General features: G+C 41.3%; 1 protein-coding gene across 1 annotated transcript in view; it reads right to left on the bottom strand.

Annotated features, from left to right (window-relative positions):
- Nucleotides 1-16,769, bottom strand: part of nxn (nucleoredoxin) — a 53,902-nt gene that overhangs the window by 36,640 nt on the left and 493 nt on the right. The gene's annotated exons all lie outside the window — the stretch shown is intronic.

Genomic DNA, 16,769 nt, shown 5'->3' with positions numbered 1-16,769 from the left:
GTTGCACTGCATTTGGGTGTGATGAGCAGCAGCAGATCGACAGGAGATATGCTGGTCGAAGAGCCTTTTCATTGTGCTCATGCTGGTGGAGACTTGTCGCATCCATATCAGTGGATTGTATCATGCAGTCGTCTGTTTGATCTATTCAAGTGTTACTCAGCCTGCTTCAGGGATGGGTCCATCCCCGGCTGACGCCAACCTATTAACTGTTCATGCAGACATTCGCTCACCTGTACGCCACAAAAAACGTGGTAGAAAACTACAAAATTGTGAGCGTTATCTCATATGTAAGATAGATGTTCAATACGGAGCCGAGAACTATGTAAACCAATTGGCAAATAAACAACAAAAATAAAGGAACCAACATTGAGCCAAAAGGTCTGTTGCTGTGGAGTTAACTTAAAGTTTGATTTTGTAAACAAATTTTTGATTCTTAGGATCAAAGCCCCCAAAACCATATGGTAAACTCCCCAGGATTCTAAAAGTTGGACACTTATGTGTAGCTTAGGTTGGAAGTACTTGTTTCAATGTTAGAGCCACAAATAACACTTAAAAGGCATTTTACGCTCAATGATAGGTGCGGATCCGGATACAGACGGTGTCTTCTGTCCGTGCTCTGCAGCAGCATTTCTGCATGTTTCCACAAAGCCTACAGGTACGGACCAAACGGAGCAGTTCCACCGTAAACCTGCTACGTAGCTCTGATGAGACACAAAGAAGACATGACAATGGCGGAAAATCTCCGTCCTACAGTTGCGATATATTTATCCACCTCACTGACCACCGCCTTCTACAACGCTGCCTTTGTTGTGTCTTTTGTGCGAGAGGTACATTATCAATACTTCTTCCACAGTCATGTTTGTTTAGGAGTTTTGACTCTGGGCTGCTCCCCCTGGTGGATATATTGGTGAACAACTGCACTCTTTTGCAAACGCAGCTACTAGATTCTAGTCTTTTAATAACATAGCAGTCTTTTCAGAGCAATTTTTACAATAGATGTCCTTTGCTTCACATCAGTAAGGCAAAGCTGAATTCTATAGTACGCACAAGCTCTGCTACTTTGAAGTAGAGAAGGAAATGTCTGGGAGGAGGGGCTTCATGAGAGTTAATGGCGGATGACCAAATAGATTCCTGCATCATTAGTGTGTTGGTGATGAATAGGTTCTGTCGAGAAACAGCTTTGATTTTAATAGAGGGCCCCAGGCAAGCTGATAAGGCAAGGCTATCATCTGATACCCCCCTTGTAACTTCACTGAACAGAAATGTAGATAAACTCAGTGTCAGAGCCTCCGTGGTTGGAGGCTGACTGCATAAGCGGGGCCAATTTTGGTTCCCACCACAGGAAGCACTTCAGCGATGGTTGGCAGCCAAAGAGTGAAACAAAGTTACAGCCTCCACTGGCTCCTGTACTTGATCTACTATTACATGCCGGCAGTTTACATGTCTCCAGATCAAGAAGGCACTTTCGTGAACAAAGGGTTAAATCACTGAATAGCAATTGCAGATGGGAAGGAACATTTGCCAACTTAAGGAAAACATCACAAGTTTGATTTTCCTGACACATTTCAGTCAAGAACATCCTGTGTTTTCACAATTTTGATTCCAAAGCAGATATACTAAAAATACACATTTCAAAAAGGCAAGAAAGCAAATTTTCAAAACTGTGTTGAAAGCATGTGAACGTTTTGCCATTGCAATGCGGTAAGACTTTTTGTGCAATGCTTGAGTTGAATTTTCATGGCTAGATAAAATAGACTGTCAGGCAGAGGAATTACCAGTTACGTATGGCTACATGGTCTTAGTACTATTGCAGCAATTGAACTGGGAATGACTTGGTATCTACGATGCCAAAGAGCACTTTTTTTAAAAACTTTTCCAACTTCATGCTTAGAATGCATGGTTGTTTAAAAAGTACTAGAATTGTTAATGTTGTCACAACCATTGCTGCATTAGCTGAAACAATAGTTGTACATCTTCAGCCTGCTTTTTCTATTACAGACAAAGACTATTCAGAACTAAAGCCATCAACAGCAGAGGAACTCAATCAAACTAGGGGTGAACGTTGTGAACCCAGTGCAACATACAAGGAGGGGGAAAATATACATAACAAACCTGGAAAATGATCTGTTAACATAAGACACTGGACTTGAAACACAAAGACGCCTCAATTTCCTCATGGCACTTTGACAGGTCACTAGATCTACATGACATTGCATGGACTTTTGAGCCAACCGTTCCAAGGGCCACGTGAAATGACTTTTGCGGGACTGGATTTGGCCCCCCGGGCCTTCAGTTTGACAACAGTTTAATCTTCGACTTCTGCGATTTCCCATTTTGGGATGCAATGGGCAGCAATCTAAGCAAAGAGGCCCAGACTTATCCCTCATCAAAAGTGCTCAGGATCTTCAGGGGAACATCCCCAGCATGCCAAAGCATCAATGTTAGCAATGACAATGAAAATGTAAAGCACACTCTTGTAGTCACTCGGCAGTGTTCATATTCTAAAAAACAGCAGTTGTCTTCAACTTAGCATTTTGGTTGGTGTTGACTGCACGCCGTGATGCCTGCTCAATAGAATAGAAGAGGAGAGCAAAAGGCTGGAAGCAGCAGGAGGGGGACATGTCGTGGGGGTGCTGTAAAGAGGATTACCAGGGGCCGGCAACGAGGGGGCTATTGTTGGAGCCTGAGAAAGTGTGTAGAGAGAGTGGCACTCTCGGTGGAAACCCCAAACTCGGGTCTTCCACATTCATAACAGGAAATGGTGCGGTGCATGTCTGCGCACGGATAAACACACCTTCTCTATAATTACTGGAACAATCAAAGCTCCAACTGTACACAGTTAAATTACTGAAGAAAAACAGCAGCAGGATTCTAGGTTTTTTTTCATCCAGGATAATAAAGAAGGGGAAGATTCCTTTTGCTGTCTTTGGCATGGGGAGATGACAGAGCGCTACTCAATTGGGAAAAGGCCGGGGAGGCGGTCGTAGTGGAGAGATGGAACCTTCCATTGCTGCTAATGTAATTACCGGAAAAGTACAGGGAGAAATGCAAAGGTGTGAAGTAGTTTCAAATGTGCCAAATACCAAAGGCTGCCAGCAGTTTCACATTTTTAAGACCTTGAGCATCAAATTCCCGCCACCTTTCATTCAAAATCTCTAAAGCTGAAAGGAGCCGTCAACTCGAGAATGAACTACTGCAGTACCCATTACAATGACAGATCACTTCTGCGCAGCAAATTGCCTCACTGTTGCTTCTGAAAGCAAAACTTGCAACCGTGCTCAGGGCTCTAATCATGCCTCGCTGAATATGTGAGGCACTTGGCACCATCGCTTGGTGTTAGATGTGGCTTTTTCACACGCTCGCAGGGAGCCAAATTCTTCGCTGAAACAGCGGCCATCGATCAACGGTCCTTTAGCGTCACACAACTGAGGAGGTATGGTTGCTTTTCTTGATCCTTCCAATGCCAAATTTCTTTTCAATTACGCACCAGCACTTCTCCTGAGGACATCGGACCCAGAACTGAAGTTTTGTGTCCACAATTTAATGGATCCAGGGTTAGCACAAAGGCTACCCGGGGTTTTGAGCTCTGATATATGAAGACGATAGAGTCAAAACTCAATCCACTGAAAACAATATAGAGCACAATATTGACAAGTTTATCCTTAGAAAGAATCAGTTAAACTGGTCATATATATACGATTTAAGGCCAGAAAGGGTCAGGATTTTTTTTTTAAAAAGCACATTAATCACATCATAATTAGATTGTGCAATACTACATCAAAAGTATCAGAAGAAGACACTGCATCACTGCGATCAACAGGCAGCTAGTATTCAATTCCGAACCCAAAAGTGGAAAAAAATTCACATGCTTCCAAAGCTGCTTTTATCTAACCTGATTAATCTTTTATTTTTTAACTGAAGGTTGAGACACAGCACTATCAGATGGCTCCATTAAAAAAAAAACTCTCAAGTCATGTCTGGTATGGTGACCGTAATGACCAGTTTCCATTTACTAATATGACCCAAAGCTTTTCACACATCAGAAATGAAACAAGAGAGCTGCAACAGAAGAGTATTCTCCCTCTCCCAAAACCATGACTCAAACTCTTCATGAGAATGCACATGAAGTCCAAAAAATTAATAATAGTATCATCAAAATAGGAAAAAAAATGTCTTAAAGGGCAACCTGACCCACTTTCCATGCTTTCCTTTGTGATAATGAAGAGGACACTGCTACTCTGTGGGTGGAGTCAAGGAAAACAACTTGGCGAGACGGTGAGAGTTGTGTGTCCAAAGCCCCAGGCTCATCATAAATCTTCAGTCTGCGCTCGAATATTTACGCAGTGGGCTGTTGCCGCTATTAAATTTTAAGTGTATTTACAGTCTGAGATGGCACTAAAGCAAATCATTCTCGGGCTGGGAGAAAAGAAAACTTGAAGCGGCGTTGAAATTCTTTGTCATAGCAGAGGAAACAGCTGCGGTTGAATACCAGTGACGAAGCTTTGCATGGAGCGATAATTACTTCAGTCCTCACACTGGCATCTTCGTGCAGCTGCTCACACTTTAACACAAAAGCGGGCCCGCGATTTAGTCGCTCTATTATTGTGTAAACTGGCTTCTGGGCACACAAACTGACGTCTCAGCCACCCAAGCTGACCCAGCACAGTTTCCTTCAGCTATCAAGGGGCCATTACAACGACACAGATGTGCGTCATCTCCATATAGAATGACAGTGGCACAAGTTATTCTTTATTAGAAGTACCAAAGGCTACTACGATTAGGACTGATGACAAGATCAATGTACACTGCACTTTCTAGTGTTTCAAACAAAGAATAATTGTATTAAAAGAAAATAAATTAAGAACTGTAAGGAAAAAAATGAGATACAGTACAGTTATGAATCTAATTCATCTTTTTAATCCTATCTTCGAGATAAATTGATCATGTGTAATGTCAATTTTGCTTAAGATTGAAACCTTTGGGATAGTGTAATTAATGAGTTTAGCAGGGTAATATTATGACAGAATTCTTTGATATAAACTAAAATTCAAAGTTATGATTTGTAATATAGAAGTACTTTACCTTGCATAATCAAAGGTTTATATTATTATCAAAGGAAATCAATGAATACAAAAATGTAATCCTAACATTTTATAGAGATTAAAGAGTGGAGAGAGATTGCCTCAGACCCACCTTTCTCTTCTCTATACCGTTGTTTTTTTTCTGTTATAGCGGACCTTTTGTATTACGCGTGATTTAAACACATTCAACTTTTGATTCAAATTGAAATACAAGGACTATGCTGCTATCTGTAAAATGGCTTTACACAAACAATATTTTATATGAATACCATCACAGGACATGTTGGGTGGAGCGACAGGTTCATTCTGTAAAGATTTATTTGGCAACTCCTCACTTGACTCAGACTCAGTCTACAATTACCTAATATCCAGGGCAGTGTGTGGTGCAGCCATTCTGAACCCAAACATGTAACTAACTGGCCACAAAAGACAAGCAATTTGTTATCTCTGTCCATGAACTAACACAAACCACTCGACTTCCTGTGGAAACAATCAGAGCCACAGCAGATATTTAGCTTGGCTCAGCAGTGGACGAGCTAAGTGAAGACAGAAGCAGAACACGTTCTCTTTCTCTCGAGCAACTTTATCATGAAGCGTCTCATCCCTGGCGCAGCAAACGCAGTGCTGACGTTTTATTTGAATTGTTTTCTCTCTGCAGTCCATCTGCATCGCGAACACCTGGGGAAACAGAGCGGTGAGGGGAAGCCGTGGCGAAGATGCTTTTGTTTCTCCAGGGGATCAACCACACAGAAAACGCTCAGAAATGATTCCACATGCAGGCCTTTCAACTTCAACATGCCTCCTCTTTGTGCTCAACCTTTCTCCCAGGACCTGGTTTCACTCAAATCAGAAGAATCCTTGCAAGAATATTTCTCGAGTTCCAGCTGGCCCCGTTTTTTTTTTTTTACAAAACATACTTTGGCCCGTGTTCACTGCAATTACATGAGAGATGAAAAAGCGAGTGTTGAAGGTAGAGAAACTGGCAGGAACTCAGACATTCCTGACATGAAACCTTTATTTCCACCTCACTTTTTATGCTTCAGTAAACCGTCCTTGTTTCTCTGGGGATTTAAACACACACATTCTTGGCCATGCTAAAAATACTTCATTATCTGGCTGGTGTTTATTTTCTCAACTTGGGGAAAACAAACCTTTCCGACCACAACACAGAGCAGAAGACTTTGAACCTAAAGAGCACACCTGCTGCTTCCAAAACCAGCGTGGATGTTAAATAAGCAGGTGGTGAGTGACGTGTCACTGAAGCGTGGAGAAGCAGTTTGACTCTTCATGCTGCCGTGCTTTAATTTAAAACCTCACCGTCCACATCAGCAGTGGGATCTCACATTGTTCCAGGTTTAACAAACAAGGTGAGCGATGGCTCTTTACCCAGAGCATCTCAGCGAATACACATCTGCACTGTATTACCTGAACACAATTGGCTTTGTCACTACAGCTGCACAATGAGTGTGACTAAGGCCCAGTCAACGTAGGAACTGAGGAGAAACAGACTCCTCTTCTGGAGAGAAAGAATCATTCCCAAGCATGCATTTTACTAAAAGCAACATAGGAGGGATGCAGAAAACACTGAAAATGCTTTCCCTTTTGTGCTATCTAGATCATTTTTATGAGGTATTCTAAGCAGGTTTTGGATGCAGAGACACAGAATGAAGAGGGTTTTATTGGGGTACTTTTTTTTAACCCTTTTTAACCCTAAGACTTTGAGCCAGTTTTGGGTCGACAGGCTTCTGTGAAAACAGTTTTAAACTCCCTTTGTGGCTCATTTCCTGATTTACATTTTTAAATTAAAGCAATTATTTGGATGATCAGTAACCATTTTGTCCACTCAGTCAGCCATTTTCTAAAAGTCAAGACCAAGTCATATAATATTGGCCACACTTCAGAAGATTTATTTCCCTAAATAAACTACTTTTTTATAAGTGTATTCGCAGCATATTACCAAAAAGAATAAAACTATTAATTATGACTAGGTGTTACCGTGGAATGATGAGGGAGAGTTTATGCCGTATTAAGTGTCAGTAAACAAGTATTTTTATTTATTATTAATAGTTGATATGTGATCCTCAATCTAGTGTTACCATCCATTATCCATTCAACCAATTTTCAATATGTTTACAAAGTTCCAATATTCTTCATCCTCATATTGCACTCTATGTAAGCTAAACATGGTGTTCATTTTCCTCTTGTGGTAACACCAGTAAGTGGCTGAATGCAGACTGACTTTCACACAAATAAAGGACATCTAATCTAATATAATCTTAATATCAGTCAGTGAATGAATAAACTTTCATCATGTTGTGAGTCAGTTAGAGGGGCAGCATATTAGCAGGGTTGAGTTTGAAAGTGAGAGAGGAACGCCATTTATACGGCAGTATATATAGAGTCACAGTGAAGGGATTCAGTTTACACCGGGATATCACTTTCCTCCCCCTCCTAAAATACACTTCTGATTTTCAGATGCAGATAAGTGACGTTTTCATGAGCTTCTTTGTTTGAAGACGGACTATAAAACATGACAAAAGACATCCCATGTAAAGAGTAGATCAGAAGAATGCAAGGGGTCACGGGCCAAACAAAGTACGCACTTATTCACTTAGTCTTTTGTAGGAAATAAGAGTGTGTGGACACAATGCGGTTCACACTTCCTTCCAATTGTTATATCTCAGGGTCACTGCTGACTCCACCTCGTGAAGCAGGACACACATATACACACAATCTGTGTCGCTACCTTATATTGAGTTCCTTTCCAGCTGTGTGGAAGTTTCAAAATAAATAGTCGACATTTAAAGTCCCTGCTTGGGGGAAAGCAGCCTATCACTTGTGGTCTTTGAGGGTCACATTTAAGCAAGGCACCAGAGATGTGTTTTTTTTGGTGCAACTGGACTTGTGTTCAAGTTTTATTTTGGGCCAGATATAGAATTTAAGGACTACTTTAAACAATGTGGTGGTCCAAATTTAAATTGGTGTAGAGAACCCCCCAGCACCCAAATAAATAAATCAAAACTGCATCAAAACTAATGGATTCCTGTTACACTGAAATATGGTTTACTATCCTCTTTGAGTACAGGTCAATTCCTTTTTCTGAAACCTATTTCAGCACCATCGACCCCCAAATGCCTTGATATTGTTGCAAGGCTTGGCACTGCATCCAGACTTAACTTCATTAATCGGTCGCACACAAAAATCTCGTAGAAACAAAGCTTGGCGATTGTTTGCTTGCGAGCACACAAACTCTCCATCATTATTACATTAAGACATAAGTGACCAGTAAGTTTCTTCAGTAGGGAATCAATTAGGCAGGCCATGATTTTCTGATGACTCACTAGTAGATTCTCCAGATAAGAGCCTCATGATTGGGAACATATTGGCAGTGATCATGTGAGAGCAGAACTGGTGGGCAGGGAAGAATCCAGCCGCTGAGCCAGTAATCTCTCTCTGAGGCGCCGGCGTCTCTAATTGCCTGGACACTTGTGTCCGGGACGGCACTCCTCCCTCAGAGAAAAGATGAGACCTCTTGCGCTCCTTACAACAGGCTTAAGCTGATAAACCCTTTCATTCAACATGGCTGCGGGATCAGCGCTCCATGCAAACAGATTGGGTAAAAAAAGACCAATCAAAACAGCGATTAGCCCCCAACACAGAGGCAGAGCACTGCTACAGCCGTCTCTCGGCAGGGGGTCGCTCTGCCACGGAGCCGTCTGGAGACGGAGCAGAGCCCTAATGGAGCAGGCGAGGAGTGAACTTGGAAACACCACATTGTTCATTATGAAAGAGATGTGAGAGAATAAGAAAAGCACAGACAATAGAATGATTTTGTCCAGAGATTAGATCCAAGCCACTGCAGGAATTTGACACAATCGTCTTGACACCAGACACAAGATAGCGATATTTTGTTGTTTCACAGATGAAGGGCCACCAACACAATAGAATAGCCAAAACAAATTTTTAGACCAGTGCACTTTCCAGGTTCAATCCTTCAACAGTCTACATATTGAACCCAGTGGTGCCAAAACTCACTTGTTGTCGTTGCCCTCTCCATTGTGACAGGACAATGCGACCCATTGTTTTACCTTTGCTATCAGTTCAAATCAGTCCAACAACAAGCGATATATTTATAAGTTCATCTTTTAGTGGCTATAAATGCTTCACATGTAATAACAATTTTGTTTTCAAATGTTCAATTCACAAGCTATTTCATACTGGAAAAAAGTCAGAGCATCATCTGTCCTTACGCCCCAACTTGCCTCTCTCCAGTTAACAAACATTGGGACATCCTGTCTCAAAATCTTAGCTAAAGGCCTGGTCTTGTTTGAATTTGTGAAGTGCCATGATGTACACATTGTTCAATTGATTTCAACTGTTCCTTTTCTCACTTGAAGAACAGTGCACCTAGCTGATTAGCTTAGCCTCAACCCTTGACTTAAGCAAAAATCAACTATAGAGTGGGATCTTCACCGGATTCCTTGAATATCAACCATACATTTAATTTTAAGAAAGAATGTCTGTCAAATTATTTGCCAAGCCTGAGGAAAGACCTATGAGCTATCCACCATCAATCTCCCTTCAACAAGTTGTTTTTTTACAGGATTGAAATCTTAGTAAACATAAATATCAAATGATCCAAGAAACGGCTCAAAGTCACGCAACAACATCCTTCATAACATGTACGCTGTTGTTTTAATGAATCAACTCGGTCTAAAGTTGAGAAAACACTCGCTTTAATGAAACCAGGCAAGCCGGAAATAACTAGCTTCACTTGGGCAGCAGCATGAATCAAATCCGCAGAACCATTATTTGTGCTCCAGATTAGCTTCCCTCCCCCCAGTGACCCCGAGTCATATCAAACAAATGAATTTGAAACGTCATGTGACACGTACATGCGCACGGCATGATGGATACCGACTTGGGAAATCAACAAGCCCATTTGTGCACCAAGATTTAATGTTCAATTACTGCTTTTCAGCACGCGGCGTCAAGAATAACGCCTCATGGAATATTTTGATTAAAATTAGAATGGCGCTAAAAGGCCTTTTTATTACTGCTAATGCTTGTATTATTCCATGTGACTGGTTATGATGGAAATAATGAGGAACTACTGACCATGAGATCTGCTCGGCAGCAGCTGCATATGAATGAGAAGTCTATTGAGGGCCGAGTGCCGACAAAAAAAGCTACTTCTGCAGAGTCTATATTCAGCCACAGAAACTCAGCTTTTCCTCAACGGTATGCTGTGAAAAGCCGAACAATATAATGAAAAAGATTATTTCGGGAAGCTGCCACGACAACCTTATGAGACGGGCAATATATCCTCAACTGCTTTTTAATCTGTGAGAGATTAGCAGGACTCCTGGTTTCACATCTGCACGGCACTAAAGTGGTTTCCCATATGAACCCATGCTTAAGAGTTTAATGAGGTCAGCAGTGCTACACACGCTCATGTTACTATAACACAGGTCAAGAACACGACATTTAAAGACGCTGCTTTTGGTCAGTTTGACACCTTATGTTCAAGATGTTCAACCTACTTAAATTCGAGCATATTTCCAGAGGCTCATTCTTTTCAGATAACTTACTTTAATACATTATTTAATAATTACACTATTATTATGTATATTTGCTGCAGCAGGTGTGGCCAGCAAGCATGAATCAAGTTATTTCTTCATCAGTAGGATGCAAAGAAATGTAATTAATAAAAGTCAAAATGAATTAGACAAGTTTTGAGTCAATGATTTAATAACAATTTAAATAACAGCACAAATTCATGCTCTTTTTTTTTTAAATCAACAGATAAATGTCCTGTTGCAAAGAGTTATTTTGCCTTCCATGGCATAAAACCACAAGGTTATATTAAAAAATTGGGTATTTTACACACATTAACCATTAATAAACTAATGACTTGTTTGTTTACTGTTAATAATCTGTAACAACGGTGTCATTTCAAGGGAAATCTTGGTGACTATTGAAGGCTAAAATATAGTCAAGGGGAACCAGAAGTTAATCTGTTTCTTATTTTAATAATAACTGGCAGACATGCTGATAATACACATATGAATAAGCAGTTTATGTATGCAATGTAGGTGTCCTAATCTGAAGTATCACCAGTTACTTATAATAAAATAATTGCAACACAAGGAGCACAAACACAGTGAGGCTGATCTCAACAAATCAATGAGTGGCTGACATCATCAGAGACCAATAATTCATCACAACATGACGATCGGTATTTGCAATTCCAGTTACTCATGGCTTACAATGAGGGTACTGAGAGGAAGAAATGACTGACAGCTGCAGTTTGGTTCCTTTCACTTGTTCTGGAAATGGCAGATGAAGATGATACAAAATGGATCCCCGTCTTGTCTCATACAAAATTTAAGAGCCGGTAAGGCCAGCAGAGTGGACTTAAACATTTCATACATCCACAACCCGCATCAGCCTGAGGGAGTCATTTCCATTTCCCTTTTTTTCCTTCACTTCTGCCCCTGACAAAGCACTGCCAGCCAGACCTGACGACCGGTGAAGACAGACACATCCTCCAGCCCTGTTTTAGTTCATTACAAAAGCTACAAAGAGAAGACGCTTGTCTTTATCCCCTGAAATTGCTTGCTTGTCAATTGCTGGATGAGAAATCCCTTCACCACATGCCACAAGCTAAACGGCAGGCAGGATGGCGAAGACACTGCCAGTGTGCCCGGCTGCACGCAGAGACAGTGGGCCCCTTTGTACGACCAGCTTCTCGGCCGACAGGAGCACTTACGCTTGGGCGAAAACAGCTCAGAGACGGAGGGCGTTCCAGCCTGTGCACGTACACAATCCTGCCCACGCCCGGCCACAGCAGAAATCATCACACTATGAATAAATTTACATCAAATCACAGATCAGATCTCCTGGTGGAGATGGCCCGCAGGAGCTCCCACGGTAGGTGTGGACAGACATGCATCCATCACTCTGTCACTTTTCATTTCTCTTTTGAAATATGATCGCCGGTAATGATGAGGGGAAATCCAGACAATCATAAAGCAGCCACACTTAATCTATAGGAGATAACAAAAGGAAGGCAAGGACAGCTCAGGATGGCAGGATGCCCCTGGGGCGGCTGGCCTGCTATTATGTTGGAGAGGCTGCTGCTCGGCGGCGTGGGGCAATTAGAGCCCGAGGACGGACTGGGGGAGGGTCCCGTCACAATAACGAGTCCAGGAAATGTCCTCAACAGCCAGCGCAGTCCCGAATGCATCGCAGAAGAATTAAATGTAATGCAAAAATAGCCAGGAGCAGCCATCATTAAGCTGCAGAAGAACTCCAATGTCTGGAGGTCAATGTCATACGCCAACACAATGGAAATTGGACCTCAACTTCAGAATAGTAAGGCAAGAGCAACTGACTACCGGAAAACCTGCAGCGTGGAGGATTTATGACGGACAACTAGACTAAAGACATGGCCACTGCTTCACCGCCTTAACACATGACTTTACACTTTAAAATGTTAAATAAAGTGTAGACAAAAAAAGTCATTCTCCAACGTTGTTCAATGAAAATGAATACCAATTAATAAGACCCTCATTGCTCTCAGAAGAATAAAAGTAAGAAGATTCAAATGAGATTATGATAGTTTGTTCAACTCATTTTTTGGGGTTGTCTTATTGTTGAGAAAGAATCCAGCATTCTGTTAGGTGTCAAAGTTGACAACAAAACAATAGAGGGAAAAGGTTGTCGAGGTTATCAGAAGTACACAGTAAACACATCAACTTTGGCGCCCATTTCGCTGGTCAACACAATCCTGAAAACATCTCAGTGCACTCAAGTTAAAAGCCAGAGGTACCTAAAGTCATCAGGATGGAGAACATGGGTGCGTGCACGGATCACCACACAGCTTCTTCTCGTTGTCACTTGATAACTGGCAGAAGCAAACTAAAGATGCCAGTCCACAGGGAATACGGATAAACAGCACAACTGGTGCGATTGTTCTGTCGACTCTCACTTGAGTAACTTAAGCCTCTGAGCTTCACCCGGATGAGGGCTCTATTGTCGCCTCTCTTAGTCTTACACTTCTTCCAGTGAGGACGACACCACAGGCTGTCAAAGGAGCGAAACGTTAGCCGGCTCCTGCCAGATGTAACAGTTGGCATCGCCAAACAACTCTGACATGATTTCCATGGCCTCTGGCCTTGATGTGCTTCAATGGAGCAGGTGTCTGCCCACATTCCGAACATAAGCTCTTGTCAAACATGGCGCTCGGCAACAAGGCCAGGCAGCTGCGGGACAAAGGAGTCACTTTTGACGACAGGACAGTCATGCTTGTTAAGAACCAGTGTTGGAGAAACTGAGATCACTGGCTTACTATCCGATGTCTGGTTACTGGCATTAAACTCAGACAGACCAGTATCTAGTGCAACTATTAGAACTCGGCAGGGAGTGGAGGGAATGCTAAGAGGAACCCATTTCATTGACCTGTCCATTTCGGTTTTCCACTGTAAATTTGCTGACTGTGATTTAAAAATATTTGTCACTTCATAACTGACATATTCATTTGCTTTTTCAAATCTCACAAGAGTCTCTTTTCATTGGTCAAAATTTGAGGGGCTTTTGGTAGGAGGGACCATCACTGAAAAAAAAAACCCCAAAACTTGCTATGAACCTGCCTTGTAGTTATTTCAATAACCAAAAGAAATGAATAATGTAATTTTGTTTTTTTAATAAACCAAAGCACAATTTCACAAAACCAGCGAGCCAGTTTTGTATGCCACCCCGTAACTGTTTCTTGAAATGACATCAGAGACAGCAGGTGACATCACCAAACCCCGGCAGAAGCCAAGCAGGGAAGTTTGACATGATTTATTTGCCCTTTTTCTGTAGAAAAGAAAAGTATTTCCCTACATATAATGTCCATTGATGTGCATGGGAATTTGACTTTGACTAAGATGATCAGGTTAGGTCAAGTTAGGCATTAGGTAATTCCTAATGTCACAATGAGGACACCGTTATGTCAGGAAAGAGTCAATAATACAATAAATAAATACATACAACGTTATTTTGCATGTAGCAAATGGGAAAAAGGAGGAATTTCATAGTTTGACCCAAATATTGATCAATTCACCAGGGTTGAGCTGCATGGAAAGTGTGCCACAAAAACAGATTTTTAAGCCACCAACAAATGGTGGAGTCAATATTTTGCAGCATAGATACCATCCAATGTTTAGCTAAACAAATCGTACACAGGAGAAGGGTTATTTTGTGCATCAGTCTGGTCATTTGAACAACATAATCTATAAATAAAGATAGAGGACCACTCCTTAATTTTATATTTGATCACTTTTCTTTTTCAAATTCAGTGAGATAGAAGAGAGAGCGACCACCTACTGACAATCCCCTCAGATATTCCTCCAAACATAAGATAGCTAGAGTGAAGTCCATGAAACGTACTTCTCTGCAGATTAGTGTCATATTGACGAAAGACATCCTCAGCCCCCTCTCTCTGAATCCTCTTGTGCGTTCGACCCCTGGCAGCCAGCCAAGTGGACCTTCACTCCTGCCTCTCAACTGGTTAAAAACCGAGCCACTTGAACAAGGGCTTTTTGGTGTCACAGCTACAGACAATCCTCCGTCAACTGCGGCTGGAAATTTCACGTGATACAGGTCATGTGACTGGACTCAAAACTGGACAACACAAACCCCTTTTTTGTCAAAACTGTGCACACGTTTCCCGTCAGAGGAACCCGCCTTCTCAACCTTTGTGCACAGGAAAGGAGGCCAGCTTCCATGGAGAGAGTGATGTTCAGCGCAACATGAGGCAGGAAGAGAGTGAGAAGAGGGGAGGAGTGTCTCTGACTGCGAGCTGTGAGAGGACGAGCAATTTACAACACTGACCAGTAAATACTTGAGTGAAAAATCTGCACCTACAACAAGGAACTAAAAGCTTTAATTTCAATGCATATTAAAATTGAAAGAGCATGCTATGAAAAACTAGCTTTAGTGGGCTTCAGTACAACTCTTAAATCCATCTCATTCATCTGTATATGAGTTTACGTTTGCCTTAAATATTTTACATATGAGGAGAAAGAGTTTCACTCAGTTTAGAATATTTTAACTAGAATGTAACATTGGAATATTTGCCATTTGCCATCTTTAAATTTAAAAAACTTGACTCCATTTATTCACCTGTGATTGATCAGATAAGCGGAAATTGTTCTGGATGCTGTTAAGTTTTCATCGCATCACGAACCTTAGTTTTCTCTTATAGGCTCTTTTTATATTGAGGTGGCTTCGCATGGAAAACATTTATACTTTTAATGTCACGGTTTTCAAATCGATGAGATGATTCCATCTGATCGTCATTACAGCAGCATGTGCAAACAGTTTTCACTTTGTGGTTGTCTGACAGAACAAACGTGTCGGATGCCATATATCTCTGTCCTTTGACTCAAGCTTTTATCATACTCCACATTTAAATGTCAGCATGCATAAATCATCTACACACCCGAGTTCTAGTCGTGCGTGAAAGACTGCAGGACATGCACTCAGTGAAAGAAGCTGTCCAGCACAACACTGGAGACAGAGCAGGCCGATGACTCCACACCAAACTCAAACTATGAGATACATAATTAGGCCTGAGGAAAAAAAAAACCAAGAGGTCGGACAGTGTTGGTGCCACGCAAACACAACACCGAGGTGATGGAACACAAAACGACCTTCATCCACGTCGGTGTGTGTGTTCACGCCTGGGGTGAGCAACATTTTTGGACAATGAGCTCAATGATTCACACAAAGGAGCAGCAGGCAGGATTAAAACACTAAACACAGAATGATACACAAAATCTAGTCATGAAAGATGATTGATTTTAAATACTATTATAAAGGTAATTTGAGTTCAAGATTAAGTCATGCTGAGTTGATCACAAAGAAATACAGTTTATTATGCTATGTTCATTTCATAAGGCCACATATATTGATTTGTTTACAGCCTGTGCTGGAGGCATTTAAAGATTTATTGCAGCGAAGAGCCAAAAAACTAATAAACCTGAATGGAAAGATTTATCATCTTCATTTGTGTGATGTTTTTAATCTTCAGTCAAGAAATGGTGCAGCAGCGAAGGATAAATGTCAGCGAGTACAGTTAATATAACCGAATCTTAATTGAGAACACATGCAGGGGGTAAATTTAAATAATACAATGCACAGGGAGAGCAATCTACACAGCAGTAAGACAAGTTTAAAAGCCTCAGACCACAAATAAACAAGCAATGAAGGCACCATAATGTTTACACCAGTCCAGGAAATGCTGTTGGCCAACAGCAGGCCTCCACTGGGCAGACACACACACACACATCAAGCCCCCTGGCAATAACAATAAATGTTTCACGGAAAACATTGTATTTCACCAGAAAATTATTCAATTGTAAACGCGGAGGGTTTGTTGTTATGCTATATACGAATCAATTCATGGTTAAATAAATAGTTTACAATGACTGCTTTCGCTTTTAGGGCTAAATATGAAGTGATATTTGGACTCATTTTGGACTTTAAAGTGAGTCAGGAAATAGTGGCACAACATAAAAAGCATTGTTATTTAATCGCAAGTCTGAAATTCCCAGTTTAATTAGATTACAATGACGCTATTTTATAATGGAATAGGCAGATTTATCTGTGAAAAAAGCGGTTCCACATACGAGTCTCCTC

Source organism: Synchiropus splendidus, chromosome 8 (genome assembly GCF_027744825.2).
Source record: "Synchiropus splendidus isolate RoL2022-P1 chromosome 8, RoL_Sspl_1.0, whole genome shotgun sequence".
Taxonomy (NCBI): domain Eukaryota; kingdom Metazoa; phylum Chordata; class Actinopteri; order Syngnathiformes; family Callionymidae; genus Synchiropus; species Synchiropus splendidus.
This window is presented reverse-complemented; position numbering and strand designations above follow the sequence as displayed.